The 21,261-nt window shown below is 41.4% G+C and overlaps 1 protein-coding gene across 1 annotated transcript in view; it reads left to right on the top strand.

Annotated features, from left to right (window-relative positions):
- Positions 1-21,261, top strand: part of LOC144520564 (plexin-A1-like) — a 301,950-nt gene that overhangs the window by 3,013 nt on the left and 277,676 nt on the right. The window lies entirely within an intron of this gene.

Genomic DNA, 21,261 nt, shown 5'->3' with positions numbered 1-21,261 from the left:
TGATGATGGACGTCTGAATGTCACAATGATATTTAAAAAGTAGCATCCAACAGCCAATTGGCTCAAGAAACGGGGGCAGAAAGATGATCGGATGAAGTAAGAATATGTGAATGAGATGAACCCTGACAGGAAGGAAAGCGGACGTGATGGGAGAAGCAATTCAAATTAGAGGAATAATATAAATAATCGATATGGAGCTGCTTCACCTCATGTGGTCTGTATTTAACAGCCTTTTTTTTTTCCTTTTGTTATATTGACTCCAACATGAGTATTGGTGATACTGCAGCAGTGGTTTTTGCCTGTTTTTTTCCGATGAGCCAGGGACGGAGTGTTTACAACTCCCAATTTCTGTCTGAACAGAATAGACGGAGGAAGAGGTTGAGAAAAAGAGGATGAGAGCAAAAGAGAGAGAGAGAGAGAGGTGGAGAGAGAGAGATGACGCGATGGAGCTTTTAAGTTCCTGGCACCTTTTTGATGCAGTAAAAGGCCAAGGCAGATCAAACGGGGCAGGCAGATTGAAATAGTTTCTCTTGTAAGGGGAAGAGATGCTCCAACCTCGCACTGATGTGACAGGTTACCGCCAGACGGAGGTAGCATGATTGCAAACACTCGCTTTCCCAATTCAAAATAGGACTTGCGAGGAGCTTTTTAATTGTCGTTAGCATCCGCGTTCGGTATTTTCAAGCGAGACCAACGGCTTGTGGGTGTGTGGGGGAGTTCCTAGTGTGAGCAAGGATAATTCTGTTGTTTTGTCAGCAATTAAAAGAATTTCAGCAACCCATTTTCTTCTGCTGCTGCAGCTTTTGTTTGTTGTCCCAAATGGCCAATTTCTGCCTTATGTTCTGTCTGAACAGTTGAGGCTGCAAAATAATCTGTGTGTGTGTGTGTGTGTGTGTGTGTGTGTGTGTGTGTGTGTGTGTGTGTGTGTGTGTGTGTGTGTGTGTGACGTGTAGCCGAACAAACCTGTATTGCTGAACTTGTCTGTGTTTCCTGTGCTTCTTAGTCTGACCAGCATGTTCCCATATTTCTCAGACGCACAGACACACACACTCGGACATCCTCCCTTCACCCTCCTTCTCTCCTTGTATATATTTAGTGCTGGGCCAAGGTCAACGTTAGAGAGCTTGGTTCTTGTTTTTTCCGTACATGGCTTTCAGATGCAGATCTGTCTTCCGTTATCTGTAACGGTGGTTAGACTTTCCCCAGGCCATGGGGAGGAGCAGAGCAGGAGGGGAATGCAAAGGTGGACAGAGGGAAGGATAAGGCGATACAGCAAGGACTACTAGGCATCATACCCTCTATGTTTAAAGAACAATGCCAGCTGTTAATCTCTGCTGACAACTCTTACATTTGGCCTTATAGCACCAGGAAGGGTGCCTTGTGCCATGATACAAGAGAGAAAAAAAACAAACACTGAATGGGTTTTTGAGATGAATATATTTGCACTGTCTTCTTCCTCTGGATTTCTCCCCCAGGCGAGCCCATGTAAAGAACTTTGAGGTGAAGCTTCTGTGTTAAAGTACGCTCCTTTGCAGTCTCAGAGAGAGAGAGAGAGAGAGAGAGAGAGAGAGAGAGAGAAACTATTTGCATGTTTGGAAGTCAGAATTTACACAAACTGCACACTGCAGGCTTATCTTTAACAAGCAAGCTGATGGCTGTTGCTTTGCACCAAATGACACCAAAGGAACAAGAGAAGCCAAAGATCACACACTGAAGAGTCCGGCTCCTTTAATGTGGAGCCCTTGCTCATTGCTCAATGCTGTTTATGAAGTAGTTTGAAAACGACCACTTTCTGTGGCTAACAACAGAAATTTGAGCAAAAAGAGAGAATCTGGGTGGTCGGGATGGAAACCACTTTTGTGTCGCAGCCTGTTAAGATGCACAACTATAAAAATGTCGTACTTGACCTGGACACTTTGAAGAGAGAGAGTGGGGGGAAAAAGGAAGATTGGAGGATTTTTGAGCACCAAAGTGGAGAGAGGAGGGATAACTGAGGCCTGTGGAGGCGAGAGGTGGGTGAAAGTGGTAATATAGAGTATGCTCTGCTATCTGGGCTTGCCGGTAAGGCTTACTGAAGGAAGGGGGGGAGAATAGATGGAACGAAAGAGGCTCAAGAAATTGGAATGTTGGAGGGGTGAGAAGGTCAAATGGAAAGGTAATGATGGATGTTACATTTCTCTCCCACTTTTGGGCAATCTTTAGGTAAACAACTGTAGAGTTGCAAATAGTAAAATGTAAATTAAAACCAATAGGATCAGGAAATGTCCACAAGACAATGAAGGGTCTTTCGCAAACTATTGGGCAAGGTTTTAGTTCTTTTGGTGTCCTCTAATGTTAGCCATATATCATGCCGCTGAAGAAGAACAAAATGCATTTGTTAATATTTTAACCCACCATGTAATCCAATCTAACAAACGCTAGTAATACTTGGGAACCTTGCTAGTGATATATTCACTCAATCCTCTATTGAGAGGGATGTAAGGAAAGGGAGAGAAATGAATGAATAGAAGAGAAGGCAACGGAACATCAAGAGAATAAGCTCATGCAGAAAACAGGCGAGGATTTAAAAAGTGAGAGATGGACGAAAATGAGAGAGGGAGAAAAGGGAACTGGAAGCAGCGAGGCAAAGAGAGAGGCGGTATTCCTGACACTGTGACTCAGATGAGAGGACTCCGAGGAGGGGGAGGGGATGGATAGACACAAAGGGACTGAGGTTAAGGTTGTGCAATTCAAATTCTGGTCTTTCTGGAAGTGATTAAGATTGAGAGGAGATCAAGAAATGAGGAGAGAAAGGGAAGTTGGTAAAACAAAAGAGGTGAAAGGAGACATAGAGACAGAGTGACTTGGGTGACTCACTTGATGAAACGGACTTTTGGACTGGTTTTGATGACAAGGCCCAGACCCTTTACAAAGTCTATCAGTCTGCTGTTAATCTACCGTGGTTTTCCTTAAAGGTCCTATGACATGCTGCTTTTTGGATGCTTTTATATAGGCCTCAGTAGTCCCCTAATACTGTAGCTGAAGTCTCTTTCCCAAAATTCAGCCTTGGTGCAGAATTACAGCCACTAGAGCCAGTCCCACAATGAGCTTTCCTTATTATGTGCCATTTCTGGGTCTGTAGCTTTAAATGCTCTTGAGGAGGAGAGAGGGGGGGCAAGGTGGAGGGTGGGGGTGTGGCCTTGACCAACTGCCATGCTTCGCTCGTTTGCAAGCCATGTTGTCTCTCTCTTTCTCATGGGCGGGCCAAATTCTCTGGGCGGGAAAAGCAGAGAAAGGGGAGGTAACCTTTCCCCTTATGATATATGATGATTCCCTTTATGATAAAGGGAAGATTCCAGATCAGCCCATCTGAGCTTTCATTTTCTCAAAGGCAGAGCAGGATACCCAAGGCTCGGTTTACACCTATCACCATAAAAAACCTCATAAAATGCCATGGGACCTTTAAAACAGTATCTTGTTGTTTTACTCTAGTACAGCAGGTCTTGCAGAAATTCCGCCAGATGTCCCTCATTTCGGCCGGATGTCCGTCACCTTCCGCTTTCTTCGTGTTGGCATTTTAAACTCCGGTGGATTTCTGAGGACTATGGTTAACTGCTCCTCAGATCTCTGCAGGGTAAATCAAGTCAGCTCGCTAGACTATCTGTCCAATCTGAGTTTTCTGTTGCACGACTAAAACAACCTTTGAATGTATATGTTTCACCAAAAAACAAGTTCCTTCCCCAGGCTATTTTGCAGTATAAACAATATACTGTTCTTAGTATCCTAGAGAGTGTAACTTCACTTTCAGTGCAATGCCAAGCTAGGGCTTACTCAACTGTTTGATTTCACCCGCTGGGAAAAACATAACAATCCAGAGTTCAGTCATTCCCCACACTGTGGTGCCAAGCAAAGCTCACCGGGAGTCCAGACAATATTCATATCCATCAATTTCAACCAAAAAAGAAAAGAAAAGAGACAGACAATTACAAACAAAAACAGCATCTGTATGAGTGTTTCATTATGCTGCCAACTTGCCAGCTGAAGAAATGTACTGTATAAGGTAAACAGACAGTGCCATTGATCGTGTGTTTGAAACATTTTGAGAGGGATCCCGGCTGGTCCCACTTGGCCTGCTGTGTGAGAGGGAGGGAACTGCGGTGAAATGACAGGAATGACAGTCAGGGCAAAAATGTGCTGAGTCAGTGAATACAATGACACTCCCCCAAACATCACACACACACACACACACACACACACACACACACACACACACACACACACACACACACACACACACACACACACACACAGGCTCATCTCATTTTGCTGAGTGCTTAGTCAAACACAAACCTGCATGTGTGAGGGAGGGGTGTCTGTGAGGTTTTGTCTGTGTGTGTGTGTGTTTGAGAAATAGGTGTCAGTCAGTGTCTCTCTGCTCCAATGACGAGAAGTGTAGCTTCCAGGTTCAGCGTTTTTGCTCAAGGACACCTCAGCCGCAGCTGTTTTTTTTTTTTTTTTTTGCATCCTTACACAGTCTCCGTAAGCACATGAATATTTGATCGCTTTGATTGATTGTTTAATTGACTTTGCACCAAACTGCGCAACGGAACCACCAATGTATCTCTGGGGAATCAGGCTTCTGGTGCGGAAAGGTCCAACATCTCAGGTGTGTGACATTAATTTTGCCTTGAACTGTCGGGGAAAGGAGAAGTACAGTGTAAAGGTGTCTGACTCCTGGTTGAAGGTAGTGGCTTTTGCTTTGTTGTGATATATGAACTTCTTGTTGTTTTAGAAATGAACTCTCCCCGCTTAGTTTAAGCCTCCTAGAGCGAGGTTGTGCCCATCTACCTCTGTCGCCCTTCTTCCTTTTAACTTTGTATGCAGTTCTGCCAGCTTTCAATTCCCCTGTGTTCTGTCTTCTGAAAGAAGGATGTGGCTGATAAGACAGAAACGGTGTAGTGTTGATAGTAAATGCTTCTCAATCCCCCACAACAAAGTGAACCACAGGGTCGAAAACCTGTTGAAATCTATTTGAGGCACCTTGAGGTTTCCCATTTGAAAGCGGCGGTGCTCAGGCATCTCCTTGGCCGTTAAAATTGCCCCGCGGATCGCTACCTTCATAGGGTGGTGATGCATGGGAAACCATTTTAAGGCAACACAGACAGGCAATTTAGCTTTTAACAGACGCAGGGGGTTGCAAATGGACTAAAATTGGAGAGAGAGTGTTGAGTTTTGTGGAAGCAGCAGTGACACAACAACAGGAGCACTTTTTCTAGTGAGATGAATTTACTCAGTAACCTCTTCCTAATGGGGCTGTCTATTATTTCCTGTTTTTATGCCTATCTCTATTTCTCTCTCTTTCTCCACAGCTACAGTATTGTGTGCTATCATTTGGTGTTATCCTCTACTCGCCTCTTTATTCTCTCTCTGTCTTTAGGATTTTCAGAAGGGTTTGAAATACTTGATAACTTTATAAAATTCAAATATTATTTAAAAGTTGTAGTAATTTAAGGTCCTTTTTCGTGTCTTTCACCATGTAACAGCAGTTGCCTTTGTCCAGTATTCCATTCAGCCAGGCCAGAGTTATGAGGAACAGCTGACATTTTATCTGATTTCCCACAATTAAGGTCAACAGACACTGTGGTGTATGTTGGCATCAAAACACCCACGCCCATTGTTTTCTACAGTATAAGCCTACACACTGGAAACGTCCGGCATTCAAAATACATTACTGTCCTATAGAGTTATCCGGGTTGCAGAGGGAAGTAAACAAGATGCAATTTCTTGCATCTGACTTGTAAACCCATGCAATAACATAGTTGTGTGTGTATATAAAGGATTTCACTTTTTAAACATTGTTGGACAGCTTTTCCCGGCAGTGCAGTACTCAAGTCCAGTCTCAAGATGTTTTATGCATCGTCTTGGATTTGTCTCTAAGTGTTTTCAAACAGACCGGTCTAGGTATCGGTCTTTGGTTTAGACTGACTGCAGTTGGATTTTTAGCCACCTTAGCGGTTTGTCTAACTATGTTGGTCGGTCTGTCGGTCCACCACTTTGATCCTGATTGAAATATCTCAGCAGCTATTGGATGGGTTGCCATGAAATTTTGTACGGACACTCATGTTTCTCACATGATGAATCCAATTGACTTTGGTGACCACCTGAGTTTTTCTCCAGAGCAATCATCAGGTCGACATTCAAAGTTATCCAACACTTTGATTTATGACCAAGTACCTGCCGAACTAATGACTTCCCCATCAGCTCAGCTGTGCTTTCTGTTTAGTGCTAATCTGCAAATGTTAGCATGCTAACTAGTCTATATTGACGATGATTCATTTAGGGGATTGCTCCGGTGCCGCCGGAAGATTCGCCGGATGTCCCTCATTTTCGGCCGTTTGTCCCTCACCTTCCGCTTTCTTTGTGTTGGCATTTTAAACTCTGGTAGATTCATGAGGACTATGGTTAACTGCTCCTCAGATCTCTGCAGGGTAAATCCAGACAGCTAGCTAGACTATCTGTCCAATCTGAGTTTTCTGTCACGACTAAAACAACTTTTGAACGAGCACATGTTCCACCCAAACCAAAGTTCCTTCCCGAGGCTGTTTTCTGATTTCTTTTTAATTGCAGGTGACCTGCCACATCAACATGCATTAATGCTCCAGAAAAGCATCAATTCTACTCCAGATACTGTGTCGTGGCTACTATTGGCTGTTCTGTGTGTCTGGTGTGTGCTACAGACGAAAGTCAAACCAATCAATTTGAAGAAACTCTGCATCTACTGTGCTCCTACCATCCTTTGTATCCTCCTTATGATTTCACGTTCTCCTCCATTCAGTCCCTGTATCTGTTCTTTCAGCGTAGGTGCAGTTCACCCCCCCCCAATCCTCTCTATCTGACTAGTGCTGTTGGTTTTACAGATCTCAGCAGACTGACTAGAGGAGGCTTTGCTGCAGGCAGCTCCTTCTCCCTAATGAGAGAAACGGAGCCATTCACTGCATACACTTCTTCGCTCTGTGTGTGTGTGTGTGTGTGTGTGTGTGTGTGAGCGTGTGCACATCTGTGTTCGTAGCAGCGTGTGCCTGTGTGTATGCGGTGGGAGGGTTTGTTTGAGTGTTTATGTATGTGGTTTTGTGAAATTGGTTGTGTGAAATATTATGTGTGTGTTTAAGTTAGCGTGTTTTTGTGTGTAGCTATGGGGTTTGTTTTTGAGTATTTGTGTGTGTGTGTGTGTGTGTGTGTGTGTGTGTGTGTCTGTGAGTGTTCCATGCTTCGCCTCTCCACACACTGTTTCAAATTCTTTCCTCTTGTGAAACCAAGGAAACTGAACAGTTTATGTGGCTGTTGAACACAACATTTCATTTTCCCACTGTGTGCTGATGTAGTTGACTGGCTTCCCTGTTTGCCCCTGGGGGAATTCAACTCCATTTTTCTTGTTATGTAGAGCTTTATTATAAAGTCAGTTCATGCATACCTGCACCTGTGTGTGTTTGACATGATACAATATGTTCAATAAGGAGTCCTTTCTTTATTATTATATTATTATATATTCTTATCTAATTAATAAGCTATTCCTGCAACTATTAATTATTTTCTAAATTGTAAATAATTTCTTAATTGATTAATCATTTAGTATAATTGTGAAAATGTATGAAAAATGCCCATCACAACCCAAGTTGACATTTTTTGTTTTTGATTGGCCAACAGCACCAAACCTCCAAATATATTTGGTCGACAATTTATAATCATATACAACACTACAATTCTCATATTTGAGAGAAGCTGAAACCAGCGATTGATTATTAAAACCGTTGACAATTCTGCCAGTTGACTAATCGATTAACTAAATAATTGCTTCAGCACTATAACAAACTAAATAATGTAAAGTTTGTTTCATGCTATAGGTGGTGGTAGGAGAAAGAGCACAAATGAGGTGTATGATACCATGGTATCCATGGTCGTTTGTTAAAGTTGGGTTTTCACAAAAAATACTATACTTTTGCCTTATTTAATCAGCGGAACACACCCATCTGTATGTTACCATTGTAAATCGTGATAAGTTAACACTTGGGTATAAAACAGATGATTGTCTGACTCTGTGCTCAATCTGCCTTAAAGCTTTAGTGCGTAACTTTTTGACATTAATGAACGTCCGTTACATTCAAGCCACTGCCAAAATGAGTTGCTACAAAGCTAATTAAGACTCTCAGCTCCACAAAACTCTCTCTGTATTTCTCAGTATGGCTACGTTCATGACCTGGTGTCGTCCGGCGACCTTCACGCGTAGAAACTCGAGTGAAGATAATTACCTCTTCTGAAGAGTCCATCATGTTTTTTGAATCCTCCGTGTCCTCCTTGGCTACTAGCAACTGCGTGGAGGAGGGGTGGGGGGTGCGTGCGCGATCACGGAAGGCAGTAATGTGGACCAGTGTTCATTTTGTTGACGAAGACTATGACGAAAAATATTCGTCAACGAACCTTTTTCACGGACGAAAACTAAACACTTTAGTCAACAAATAAAAATGAGACGTGAAAATGTTAGGGAGGGACGAATGGAGAAGAGATCCAATCAGAACCACTCTTTTTTGTGGGACAAGTTGGGAAGAAATCCAATCAGAGCGAATCTTTGAGGGTAGGTTGATTTATGCGGAAGCAGCAGAGCCATTTTAAAAAGCCGCGGCAAATGCAGGCGCAACAGTTAAACAAACGCAGCAGCAGTTACACAGGAGGACGAGGTTGCAGAACTTTACACAGTTTCGAGGACGTTTTTGAGTACATTATACTTAGTTGTGTTTAGTTGCACAGTCTTAGTTACACAGCTTTAGCTGATTTCAGTTGACTTCGCTCGTTAGCAACACGCTAACGTTTTGCAGTGCACCCGGTCCGAGGGCAATGACGTGTCTCATGAACAAAAGAAATGTTAAATCTGTATTGCATATTCAAACCTTAATACCATTCCATAACAGACTGATGGATACTTCCAATGACCAAAAATTCTGGAGAAACATTTAGTCAACTAAGTCCACTATAGATTTAGTCGACTAAAATCTGCTAATATTTGGTCTACTAAAACTAGACTAAGACTAAAAGACTTAAAACTAGACTAAGACTAAAACTCTTATGATATTTAGTCGACTAAAACTAGACTAAGACTAAAAGATTTCAGATGACTAAAATAAGACTAAAACTAAATGGTGTGTTATTCAAAAGACTAAGACTAAGACTAAATCAGAATTTGCTGTCAAAATGAACACTGATGTGGACGCGCCATAGACTGTATATTAATGGACAAAGCATCCTGTTCGGCGAAGTGCTGCAAATGCGGAAGTGCCTTAAACCTGCATTCTATCTGAATTCCAGCAGGGGGCGACACATGTGGTTGCAAAAGGAGGTCGGTTTCTGTAGAAGGCTATGAGAAAGTGACCCACTTCTCACCTGATTTATTACCTCAGTAAACATTTTCATAATGAGTTTATGGTCTCAATCGCTAGTTTTAAGTCTTCTGCAACACCGAATGATGTTCATGTTTTGAATTATGGTCTCGTTGATTTTAAAATCTGCGATAAAGCGGGGTGTGTTTTAGGGCGTGGCTATGATGTGATTGCCAGTGAAAGTGTGTAACGTAACGTAGAGTGTAAGCAGCTCCTCACTCCTCCCTCTCGTCTAAAATCGTCACATCCGCAACCAAGATGGCTGCGCCCGTAACGACAAACTCGACGACGGATAGCAGATCTCCACAAACCAATGGGTGACGTCACACATGTGCTGTCCATTAATATACAGTCTATGGGACGCGCCGACTGTGTTGTTGTCATTACTTAGAATTCCTCATGGGGACGACAGAAATTACGCACTATAGCTTTAAGTTCACCTATGACCACATTACAAAACATAATCACACTGAAACATCTTTGCAGCTCACGGTTGATTCTCACATTGTTTTACTGGCTGCTGCCGGTCATATTTACTACCTTAAAACACCTGCATCATGTTTCACCATCTTAACACATCTGTACTTGATGCGGCTGGAGTGTTATTACTGTAAGGTGGCCATTGTTTGGCGTGTTACTAGAGCCTGACATATACTGGATTTATGAGGCCAGCACTGATATTGATACTTAATAAGGCATAAAAATCTGAATACAATATATTGTCCTATATTTTACTTCAACCAGGAACATCAACGTTTGATGATAAAGATACTACATATCTGAGTTGAGCTATGTTACAGTTAAACTGTAACTGTCAATTTAATAAAGCTGAAACAATTGATTAATCAAGTAGTCGATTAAAAGAACATCAATATGCAACTGTTTTGATAATTCATTTGTTGTAAGAAGAAAATGTCACTTTGGGCTCTGGAAAATTGCTTCTCACGGTTTTCTTTCACATTTTACAGACCAAATAATTCATTCATAAATGGAGAAAATAATCTGCAGATTAATCGATAATGGAAATAATATATTTTTTTAACTGTAAATGTCATTGCAACTAAACTGTATTACACTTTAATTTACAAACAATTACATTAATCATGTAGTGGTTAATGTTGTCTTTTTGCTTAAGAAGTTGAATTATCTTCCCATAATCTTAAAATAAAAATGATCTGTAGTATGACTTGGGACACAAGTCAATCACTCCACTGTCTATTCAGACGTCATCTTACATTAGAGTCATGTCATCTTAGTATGATGAGTCTATTCCACACGTGTGTCTGATGTTTTGCCACAGCTGCTGTGGGGATTACTCTTGAGGCTACAGAGACCGAGAGAGAATATAAAGCATGAAAGAGTGTGAATTGACCATAAAGCTCTGCCACTCTGAAGGGATTAGAAGGGGTTAAACTGCAGGGCGCGATAAAGACTGGCATTTCTCTGTCACCCACTTGGGCTGCTGCTGCTGTGTGTGTGCGTGTGTGTGTGTGTGTGTGTGTGTGTGTGTGTGTGTATGTGTGTGTGTGTGTGTGTATAAGAGAAAGACGCACACCAGCATGACCTACAGGAATCACGTTGTCATGCTTGTGGATGTGTGTGCATGTACTTGCTTTTGAAGACGTGTGTGTGTGTGTGTGTGTGTGTGTGTGTGTGTGTGTGTGTGTGTGTGTGTGTGTGACCTATAACTACCATGGGGCAGCCAGGCAGTTCTAGAGCTGAGCAACAGGGGATTACTGATGGGTTTTTCGCTGCATGCTGATGCTCAGAACCGGGGGGAAAAAAGTGTTGCATGGAGAGAAATTCAGAGTAGAGGGTGTTTGTGTTTGTGTGCATGTGGGAGAGCTGGCCAGACAGGCAGAGTGAGGAATTACTGCTCGCGGTGCTGTCTAAGAGTGACTTACTGGCTACTTGGGTTGTAACATACTGCAGGAATACAGTGCAAAGCTCAGGACTCCATACACTGGCATTGTGAAAGTTAAGTTTTATGTTACATGAGAAAACTCTTATTTTTTTATAATTCTTATTTTAACTTATTATTCTAATCATAAATTCAAGACTTGGATATCTACTCTTTAGTGTTGGAACAAGTTCAGCCCCACTGAATGAAGAATTAGTTTTCTTGTTGACAAAAGAAGGATATTTAACCCATGTCTTAGGCTTTCTTGCAGCTAGCTACAAGGTTTCCTTTTATATGCAATTATCAATTTAGCTGTGATACCTTGTTATGATTACTATAAACAAAAGAAACCAGTGGTAGCCTCTGTGTCATCCAGTTACTGTAGAGCTTCAAAATAAAAACCACATTTTGCATGAAGCGTGCTGCTTTTTCTTGGAAAGGAAAGTTGTAAAGCAAGTTTCTGGTTCCAAGAGTATTTTAACGATTTGAAATGTTCTTTTAATTCCATCCTCAATGTCATCAGTAAACACCAGAGGCCCCTGGATGATGTAATGATATATATGTTGATGTTATCGCCATCAGTTCTAATTGTTTCAAATGCATTTCTGCACTTCAGTTTGGTGTGGTAGATGGCTCTAAATACTATGATACCCATAAGCCTTAGCTGCCGAGATAGAACATTCAAAACGCTTCACTGTTGCCATTGGGAACAAAACATTGCAGCACAGTTTCAGAATTCTTTGGATGAATTAAAGATGCCCTGTGGAGTTTTTGACTACTGGTGGCACTTCCATTTTGCATGCATGTGGCCAATACAAATACACATTCCTGCCGCTTCACACTGTTCCACTAATTGTCAGTTGGGTGGCATTAACACGTGGAGAAGCGTAAAAGTGTGCAAGGCTGCAAACTAGCAAACAATTGCACAGTTTAAAATATAAAAACAATCGGCTTTGCAAATGTTTTATGAGTATGGAAATGCACTCAAGAAAACACAAAATGCACTTTGGTGAGAGACACTTGATGTAAACCAACCTTCTGTTTGGTTACAATGCATAACCCTAGAATCAACTTCACTGCTCAGTTTAGGCCCCGTTTCTGAAGTGGTTTGTGCATCGGCCTTTAAATTCCACCATCTGCTGTTGTGAATTATGGAATGGTAAGAGTATTGGTATGAAAATGCTACATACATTGAGTTTTATCTTCATATTATTCGATGAGATTCCTACTTGAGCAGCCAGGCCTTCCAGTTTTTGGCAGCCCTGGTTTGGGTTCTGGAAATGATTACCGTGCTAGACAGACCAATCAGATAAGGCTGCTACAGCGGCTGTAGAGGGCCATGGCTAAGGGTGAGAGGTCACATTCCATCCCCTATGATTACATCCACTCTTCACACTGTTACACTGTAAACTATCGCAGCTGTGTGAGTGCACCAAAATCAAGGCATCAACATGTTAGATTATAATCATTGTTTGAAGAAGATGTTTGGGTGATGTCCTAATGAGTCATTGACAGTATTATGCATAATATACATTACTGTACACATTACTGCATACAATAATGAACGATTTTGTCTGCCATTATGTCGGGGACCCACCCGAAACTTGTCTCCCACACTGGGTCTTCAAGTAGATTTAGATGCAGACAATAGCTCCTTTTTATTACAAATCAGATCTGGTTTAATCAGTGATGTCACCCTCATACATCTACATATCTGTCTTTGTTGTCCAAGTCTGAAGAGGGGATTTGGAATTAGTTTTGTGTGCAGCTGTTGTTCAGAAATCCATGTCATACTGCCAAAGTGAACCAAACTGAGCCGTGCCAGGCTAAGCTTGAACATGGCTAATGGAGCCATGGATTTTTATGCGTTTGTCCTGATTCTGTGTTTTCTGGCACTTTGCTCCCCGCTTGGAGTCACAGCGCATTTTTCCACATTTTGCAGGCAAGAAAAAATAGGCTACAGGGCCAGAGCATGGGCTTTACACGCACGCACGCGCAGAAATCAATGCCATTGCTTCCGAGCATCGGAGTGTTTGACGTTTGTGTGTTGATTATATCTTTTGCATTCATGCTTGCTGTTGTCTTGTTTACGTGAATTGTGTGCCTGCTGGGGAGAGACCACGTCAGCTACAATGACACGGCGAAGGGGATTACTGCTGGAATGCAACGAGCACATCGCCTCCGTTCAAACATCTGGCTCTCTCTGTGAGTCGTAGAGCTGAGTGTTACCCCACTCCAGAGGTCCTTTAGGGAAATGAATGGGGCTGATACACTGAGAGGGGCCAGCACAGCCAGATCAACAGATTTTATCTCCGTAAATGGAACTTGTTTTCACAATCTTTGGAGCTTTCTTTTCCTCTTTCACACACACAGAAACACAGACAGTCACGCAGACATAATTAGTATGCATGACACGAACAGTGCTTTCTCTCTTTTCACATCTCAATGTTTAAGGAGGGATTTTCTTTGGACAGATGTTGCAGGTTTTGGTGTGTCAGGTTTATGGCTCTAATTTGAACTTGGAAGGTCAGCTATGATAACAAGTAACCTTGATTACTTTTGATTGATCTTTTTAAGTGGGGCTGTAAGGTACCTATCCATACTCAGTGTTTGGCATCCCTAGTTTAAAGAAGTAGGCAGGAGGACAGTCACGGAAGGTAAGCAATGTACTGCTGAGGATGGGGGCAGCAGCAATACATATTTTAGCCTACTAAAAGAATCTATGTGTTTAAGAGAACGCTATATTTAGAACATTTCTACCACTTTACCTTTCCATCAGACAGCCCTGTTTAAGTTTATGCGGGGGGGAACTAAAGCCGTTATCTATGCTTTCGGCAAAGCCACCAGACTCCATTGGCAAAAACAATAATTTTACCTTGCAGAACACGGGTGTTTCTGGTCTACAGCTGCCTTGATTGGTTAGTTTATTTGTTAGTTTTGTTAGTTCCTAACCCTTTTAGAACACCAAAGTCACACAAAAACAGTTTTTGTCAATGGAGTCTGGTGGCTTTGATGAGATCATAGATAACGGCTTCAGTCCCCCCCCCCGCTTAAACTAAAACAGGGCTGTCTGTACACTTAAAAGTGCTGTAGGTAGGATTGCGAAGATCCAGAACTTAGCCCAAACATTTGAACATCGACAACTTCTCAGTCCCTCCCCCCTTTCTGCTAAAGCCCAAAACGGTCTCCTAAGCCCCTCCCCCCACAAGGGAGAATGAATGTGTGTGCATGAGCACTGATTGACACGCAGTTAGACACCCCCCCCCTGGCCCTGATTGGTGCATCTGAACAGGGAGCGGTGGATTTTTGCAAATCACACTACAGGCTGTAGGTGGTGCCAGAGGAGCCAGATTTTTTTTAAATGACCTGCTTCATGTAGTTCTACTGGAACATAGGGTCAGTTTCAGCAAATATGACAGAAAGTTAGTTTTATAAGTCTTACCTACTGCACCTTTAAACAGATATTGATTATTTTTTTTTTTTTTCAGGTGCTCCTTTTTTAGGTGGCTAAAATACTTCCCCGTCCACAGCACAACATTGCTTAGCTTCCATGTTGGTACTCCTGTCTTCTTCTCCAAACTGGGGGCGCGCTGAGTACACCTCATCCAACCCCACTTTAAAATATTCAAATAACCCTTTAAGCCCAGCAAATGATATTTCTGCTTCTTTGACAACAGCTCCAAAGATACGTTTTTTGCTTAACTAAAATCAGCTGACAGTCTGCTGCTTGTATGAAGTGATGAGTCACGTTATTGACTTTGTGCAGTAACTGTAGGATACTGACTCAGTGGGAAAATTATACTTAAAAACAATGCTGCTCATTATCTAGCTTATAACCCGTAGGCTCATGCGGCAGTCATATTGAGTCTTTCTATGAAAATGATACTTCCGACAGTAAGATTAGATCATGTATTATGTTTAGCGAAAATCGACTTTTTTCAAGAATGTTTTGACAATTTTGCGATCTTTTTGAGCGAACGTTGGTTGAAGGTGATGATACTTTCCCTAAGGAAATTGCTCAAATGAATGACAAAGCAGTCAAAGGGAAAGAGTTTTTTTAACCACAAAATCAACAAAATAGAAGACATTAAGACCAAAATGACTTGTGTAGATTCACAGGTCAAAAAGTTTTGATGATATGTGACGTGTGTGTTCTTTTCAGTTGACAAGGGTGTTAAATTGAAAAACAAGTTTAGCAGAAATAGAGTAAGATGTTGTAAGCAGTTACTGAGTCTACTTGCAGCTCAGTGGCCACATATTTTCACTCAAAGTTCCCATGGGATAGTATCATTTGCTCCCTTAAAGGTGCTGTAGGTAGGATTGCGAAGATCTAGGACTTAGCCCAAAAATTTGAACATCAACAGCTTCTCAGTCCCTCCCCCCTTTCTGCTAAAGCCCAAAATTGTCTCCTAAGCCCCTCCCCCCACAAGGGAGAATGAATGCGTGTGCATGAGCAGTGATTGACACGCAGTTAGACACCCCCCTTGGCCCTGATTGGTGCATCTGAACAGGGAGCGGTGGATTTTTGCAAATCGCACTACAGGCTGTTGGTGGTGCCAGAGGAGCCAGATTTTTTTTACATGACCTTCTTCATGTAGTTCTACTCGAACAAAGGGTCAGTTTCAGCAACTATGACAGAAAGTTAGTTAGTCTTACCTACTGCACCTTTAATGTGATGTATTTCCTGTTCAAACAGTATGACATGATGTGAATGTGGAGAGTGAATGACTGAATCAGTACTGAAGAGAAAGCAGTTTGATAGTCAGCCAGAAAGGTATGAATTTAGAAAAGTGTTTTCTTTTGAAATTATAATTATTATGACATTTGACGTTTTTATTTGACAAGAAACGAGGGGGAGAGCCTGTCTCTTAACCTCTTAGCCACTGGGGCGTCCTGTGATTTGTGATGACTTCATTGGTTGGACTAGTGCAGCATGAGGTCACCACTGAAGATGCTCTATCTTCCAGGAAGTAGCCGTGTTTCAGGACCTTTTTTAATCGAGCAAGGGGATCTTTAACAACTTCAGAAAAGTGGGACTTTATGACCAAGTACTAAATGAGTTGTCAAGATGGACTCTGCTGTTTAATAACCTTATGAACTCTTCTGAAAATCTTCTCTCAGCGTCCTCTGGGGGTCGTGGCTCCCGGGTTAAGGGTAGACAGCATGTTTACAGTATTGGATTGCTGCCTTGGAGCACATCCACAGAGACACAATCCCTTCAGTCTCGGTCTCTGTCTCTATCTCTCTATCTTTCCCAGCCAGGCCTGTCTGTGCTCTCACGCCCTCTCTAACCCCCAGGCCCAGGGGTGTCCCCTCCACATGCCTGAAACAAAAATTGTTCAACAGCAGTATCACGAGGACTCTGCTGTAACACAGTCTGACTGAATATTTATTCAGCAGCAGCAGGGATGGATGATATGAGCGACACTGATATTTCACAGTGGAACAGTATTTTCATTTTCCAGCGTACGCTTGGCAACCGGTCAACATTAGCAGGGCCTAGGGTGTGTGTTTTTGTTCTCACCGACCCTCTTTATCTATACTTTCAAACTAGAGTTTTTTGAAAGCTGTTCTTACTTGAGCGTGGTCCTTATTCTTCTTTTTTAAGACTTATATAGAATATTTTACTCTTTATTTTTCTGTTATTATTATTATTATTATTATAATTCTCATTTATTCAAGTTTTGTCTTTGCTATACTGTATATGCTATCTAATTTTCACTCTTGTATTTATTCTCCAATCTTGGTTTTGATACTTAGGGTGGCAGTCGCTCAGTCACTAGGGAGTTGGGTTGCAAACCGGAGGGTTGCTGGTTCAAGTCCCCATACGAGCCAAAGTATGGTAGTGGACTGGTAGCTGGAACTGGTAGCTCCATTAGTGCATGTATAGGTACTGAGCATGTGTGTGTAATTCAGCCCTGTGTGTAATTGTGTATAATAATAATAACAACAGAGTGAAAACATTGTAATTTCCCTTGTGGGATTAATAAAGTATAACTTATTATTATTAGTTTTTTATTATTCTTTCTCTTCAGAAAGGTTATTATTATCATTGTTCAAGAGGGCAAGCAACAATAACAACAACCAAAACACTATAATTTGGCTGGAAGTACCTTTTTTTTCTAACCACTTGAGTTATGATTTTCACACTGAAAGAAAAGCAAAACGAAGGCGAGTTCCAATACATCACTGCTCTCAACCAGGACAGCAAACATATGCAGCTGATTATTTATGAACCCCCATGGGCATCTGCCTGCCAAAATCTACACTACAGTGCTGCACCCATGCTGAACTATTGCTTTAAGGTTAACAAGAGCAAATTGTGAATGTCTATAGCTGCTTTACAGAAATGCAACAAGCCTTCAAGTCCTCATGCCTGAGATAAACACATCCAGTCAGAGAGCGTGGCTGCAGGGTTTCGGTTAAGATGTTATGTTAACAAGACCAATGTCCGCATAAGATTGTGTTCAGGAGTGAAATGTGTGTTAGTGGAACTCGGTGATTAGTTTGCATAAGGCTCTGTACAAAGTCCATGTGCTGCTGTATAGGGAAGTTATTCAAGTATGTGTTTGAGAGGGACCGAGATGAAGGATTTCTTTGGTGTGTGTGTGTGTGTGTGTGTGTGTGTGTGGCAATAAGAGGGAGAGAGTATAAATGTCTGTGTTTGTATACCATCATTCACAGCCATGATTGTCCTTCTTATGAAGTAATTTAACATATTATTAAATGTTATTTTTCTTCAGCAGGGTAAGATAATTCCACGTATTTCTTTTGCACTTTTGTATCTTGTAATACTTCAAGTATACTTTAAGAAATACGTTTTACGTCTTGAACCAAGACAGATGATACCAGTATGATAACACTTAATGTGAGATAGTTCTTCTAAAAGGCTGATCTGCACTAGAAACAACTAAGACTAGCTAATTACATAAAGGCTAAAATAATAATTTGATGGTGTTTTCACACCTGGAGTTTGGTTCATTTGGTGTGTGCACACTGACTTTTTACAAACCAACCACCTGTATGAGTGTAGTCCTAGTCATACAGACTGACTGGCAGCTCATTGATTGGAGAACTTTATAAGTGTGGGACCCTGCATCAACAGTGATACATGGACCTATATGGGGGAAAATATATCCCTGTGACTGACGGCAGGTCGTGCATCACAACAGGTAGAGACGGGATGAAAAAGAGCATCTTGTACAGTAATAGGAGGGGGATAACTACGGGATCGCTATGTTAACTTTTTAATGGACTTAATGAACTAGTAAAGTACACAAAGTAGGACACATGAATAGCAAACTTTTGGCTGTCTTAATGATCAGGAAAAACCCCCAACACACATTTAACCATCGCTACCAAATGCTTTGCATAATAATATACATTATAATTATAATTATACTGATCACTTATTCAAAAATTGCTTCACAAACCGTTTACAATAGCAGTTAAGCTTTTGAAGTCCTATATTTGCTATCATAAACTCCTGTGGGTTGGTCTGTTTGCTTTCAGACCACGAACAAACCGCAACCAGAGTTAGTTTGGAAGTGAACTGTGACCCTCCTCCTCAGGTGGTCTTGACCCGGTTGTTTAGTCCACGCTAAAGTTTGATTCACAGCTTTCAGATCAGCCCAAACAAACCGCACTATACGGCCAACGCACAGGATTTACTTTAAGTTGTGAAAGCAACCAGGGTTTTTCTTGCATAGAGGAATTTTTTGGCGCCCCCCCCAAAGAGGTTTAAGCCAGCAAGGAAAATCACCAGCGCCAAAATAATAGAAATTGAGAGAGAAAAAAAATCACAATTCAGTACCTCTCTGAATGTGTTTAATAGCAATTTACCGAACAACTGCTGAACAAGAAGAACATAAACTTGAATAGGAGCGCTAAACACAGTTTTAACGTCCAGGGTCTGGCTGTACCGGACTCTCCCGATTATTTTAATGATAGTATTTTTTAAAGCAGTTTTGTTAATTGGGGTTTCATTTACTCAAGCATAATAGGTGTTTTGTTTACCAAATTGTCAGAAATAACAGGCAAATTCATAGATTTTTGTCAAATAAGGTAACAGACTCTTTGCCTTTACTGTACGCAAGACAATCATGCTTGTCTTGCGTAGTCAGCCCCCAAAGGCCCATTCTGAGTCAGGAAAAACCCTGGCAACCTTACTGGCAGATATTCTTCACTTTGTTTCAAAACGTACAACTTTAAGCTGACCTGTTCAGATGGACAGTTCCTGTCATGGTCTTATAGATTATCAACTTGTACTTGTTCCACTTACAGATCTTGAACTGCTCATGAACCAAATTTCAACATCTCTCATGTGTTTGGATGCCTTACATGTCATTAGACTGCAATAACACCATTGTGATACTTTATAACTCCTGGTAGGGAAAATGATCGTTTCACTTGCCCACAGGGAGGTTAGAGGTGCGGTTCAGCTGCAGAACAGCAGCCCTGGAGCTAGTAGGGCATTCATCTCTGCACTCGAAGACTCTTCAGCAAAGTTGATGATTGCCAGCATCAGGGTCTATTGATTATCACGTTAAAGGGTTAGCCATAATCTACACACTAATATCAGTTCCTCTTTTGTTCCATCATATACAGTAAAGTACTACAGGATTAGAGGAACGCGTGCGCTGTGGTTAATCCCGCCCCCGCCCCCCCCCGTGAGGCCCTGGCCCTGCAGCAGAGTGCTGGAATGCTGTCAGTTCTTAGACGTGATAATCAGAACCAGACTCAGCTCAGCAACCCATGATCCCGTCCAATCGCAATCAGGCCAATGCAACGCCTCTGCGACTGTAACGTCATGTCAAAAATGTAGATCCAGATTTGATTAGAAATGGAATTAGAGCAGAGTTTAGTGTTCGTATGTCGCGGCCCCCTGAGTAAAGACAAATTAGGCTGCAGACCCCCATTTGAGAAGATTTTGTCCCAGGGACCTCATAAGGAAAAGACGTCTGTTGTTGATTTGATGTCAAATGGGACTGAAGTGGATTATATATCTGTCCAAAATGTAAATGGGGAGGTGGTGGTGCTGAGAGTGACACATGAACAGAAAAGACATCATACCACATTTTCAAATTGGAAACATTTCAGGAGAATTCAATTATAGTCTAGTCTAGTTTTTCTCAGTTATGTCGCAGGGACACCTATAGGGCTTATAGGGACCACTTTGACAGCCACTGCATTAGAATATATTATGATAAGAAGTAAGGGTAGGTTAGAAATGTTCTCTATGGACACTGATCACACAAGACCAGGGGTGCCGCCAGCAATTTTGGGCCCCATGACAAAAAAGCTAATTGGGCCCCCTCTGCGCAGCTGTTGTCACCACATCTCTAGGACCTAACTGTCCCATCAAAAGCTTTACATAACTCTAATTAAAGGCTTGCAACTGTCTTGCTTCTTGTAGTTCAATACTAGTACTAGCACAATATTTACTGCTGGGGATTTGTACATGCATGCAAGTCTAGTATGCAGTTCACTATTTGATGCAAGAATAAAAGCAACCATAAAAAATGTGCTGAAGGCCATCTTTTACAGTCTCAATGTATTTTTATTGTAAAATTTGACAAAATGTAAAATTCTCTTAACAAAATTATTATTATTAATTATTATTATAATTATTAATGAATTATTTAAAAAAAGAAAAACGAACAAACTTAAATATGTATTAACTTTTCAATCAAAATAAATTAACATCATCCTCTCAAAACAATGAAAACAGCAGATTTTTTAACTTGCACATATATGCCAACAAGAAAATAAAGTGGACATGTAAAATGGAATTTCCACACCAGGGTTATTATAGTGTTACAAAACAGATCAAGTGATCACTAAATCAACAGGTTTTGAGGTTTGGAATATGGTCATAACAAACTAACAGTACCAGTGACCAGTATAATAAGAACAAAGGACTCCTGGAAACCCAAACTTTTCTCTCAAATAACT

The sequence above is a fragment of the Sander vitreus genome, chromosome 7, assembly GCF_031162955.1.
Source record: "Sander vitreus isolate 19-12246 chromosome 7, sanVit1, whole genome shotgun sequence".
NCBI classification, from domain to species: domain Eukaryota; kingdom Metazoa; phylum Chordata; class Actinopteri; order Perciformes; family Percidae; genus Sander; species Sander vitreus.
The sequence above is the reverse complement of the archived record's forward strand: the minus strand, read 5'-3'. Positions and strand labels throughout refer to the sequence as shown.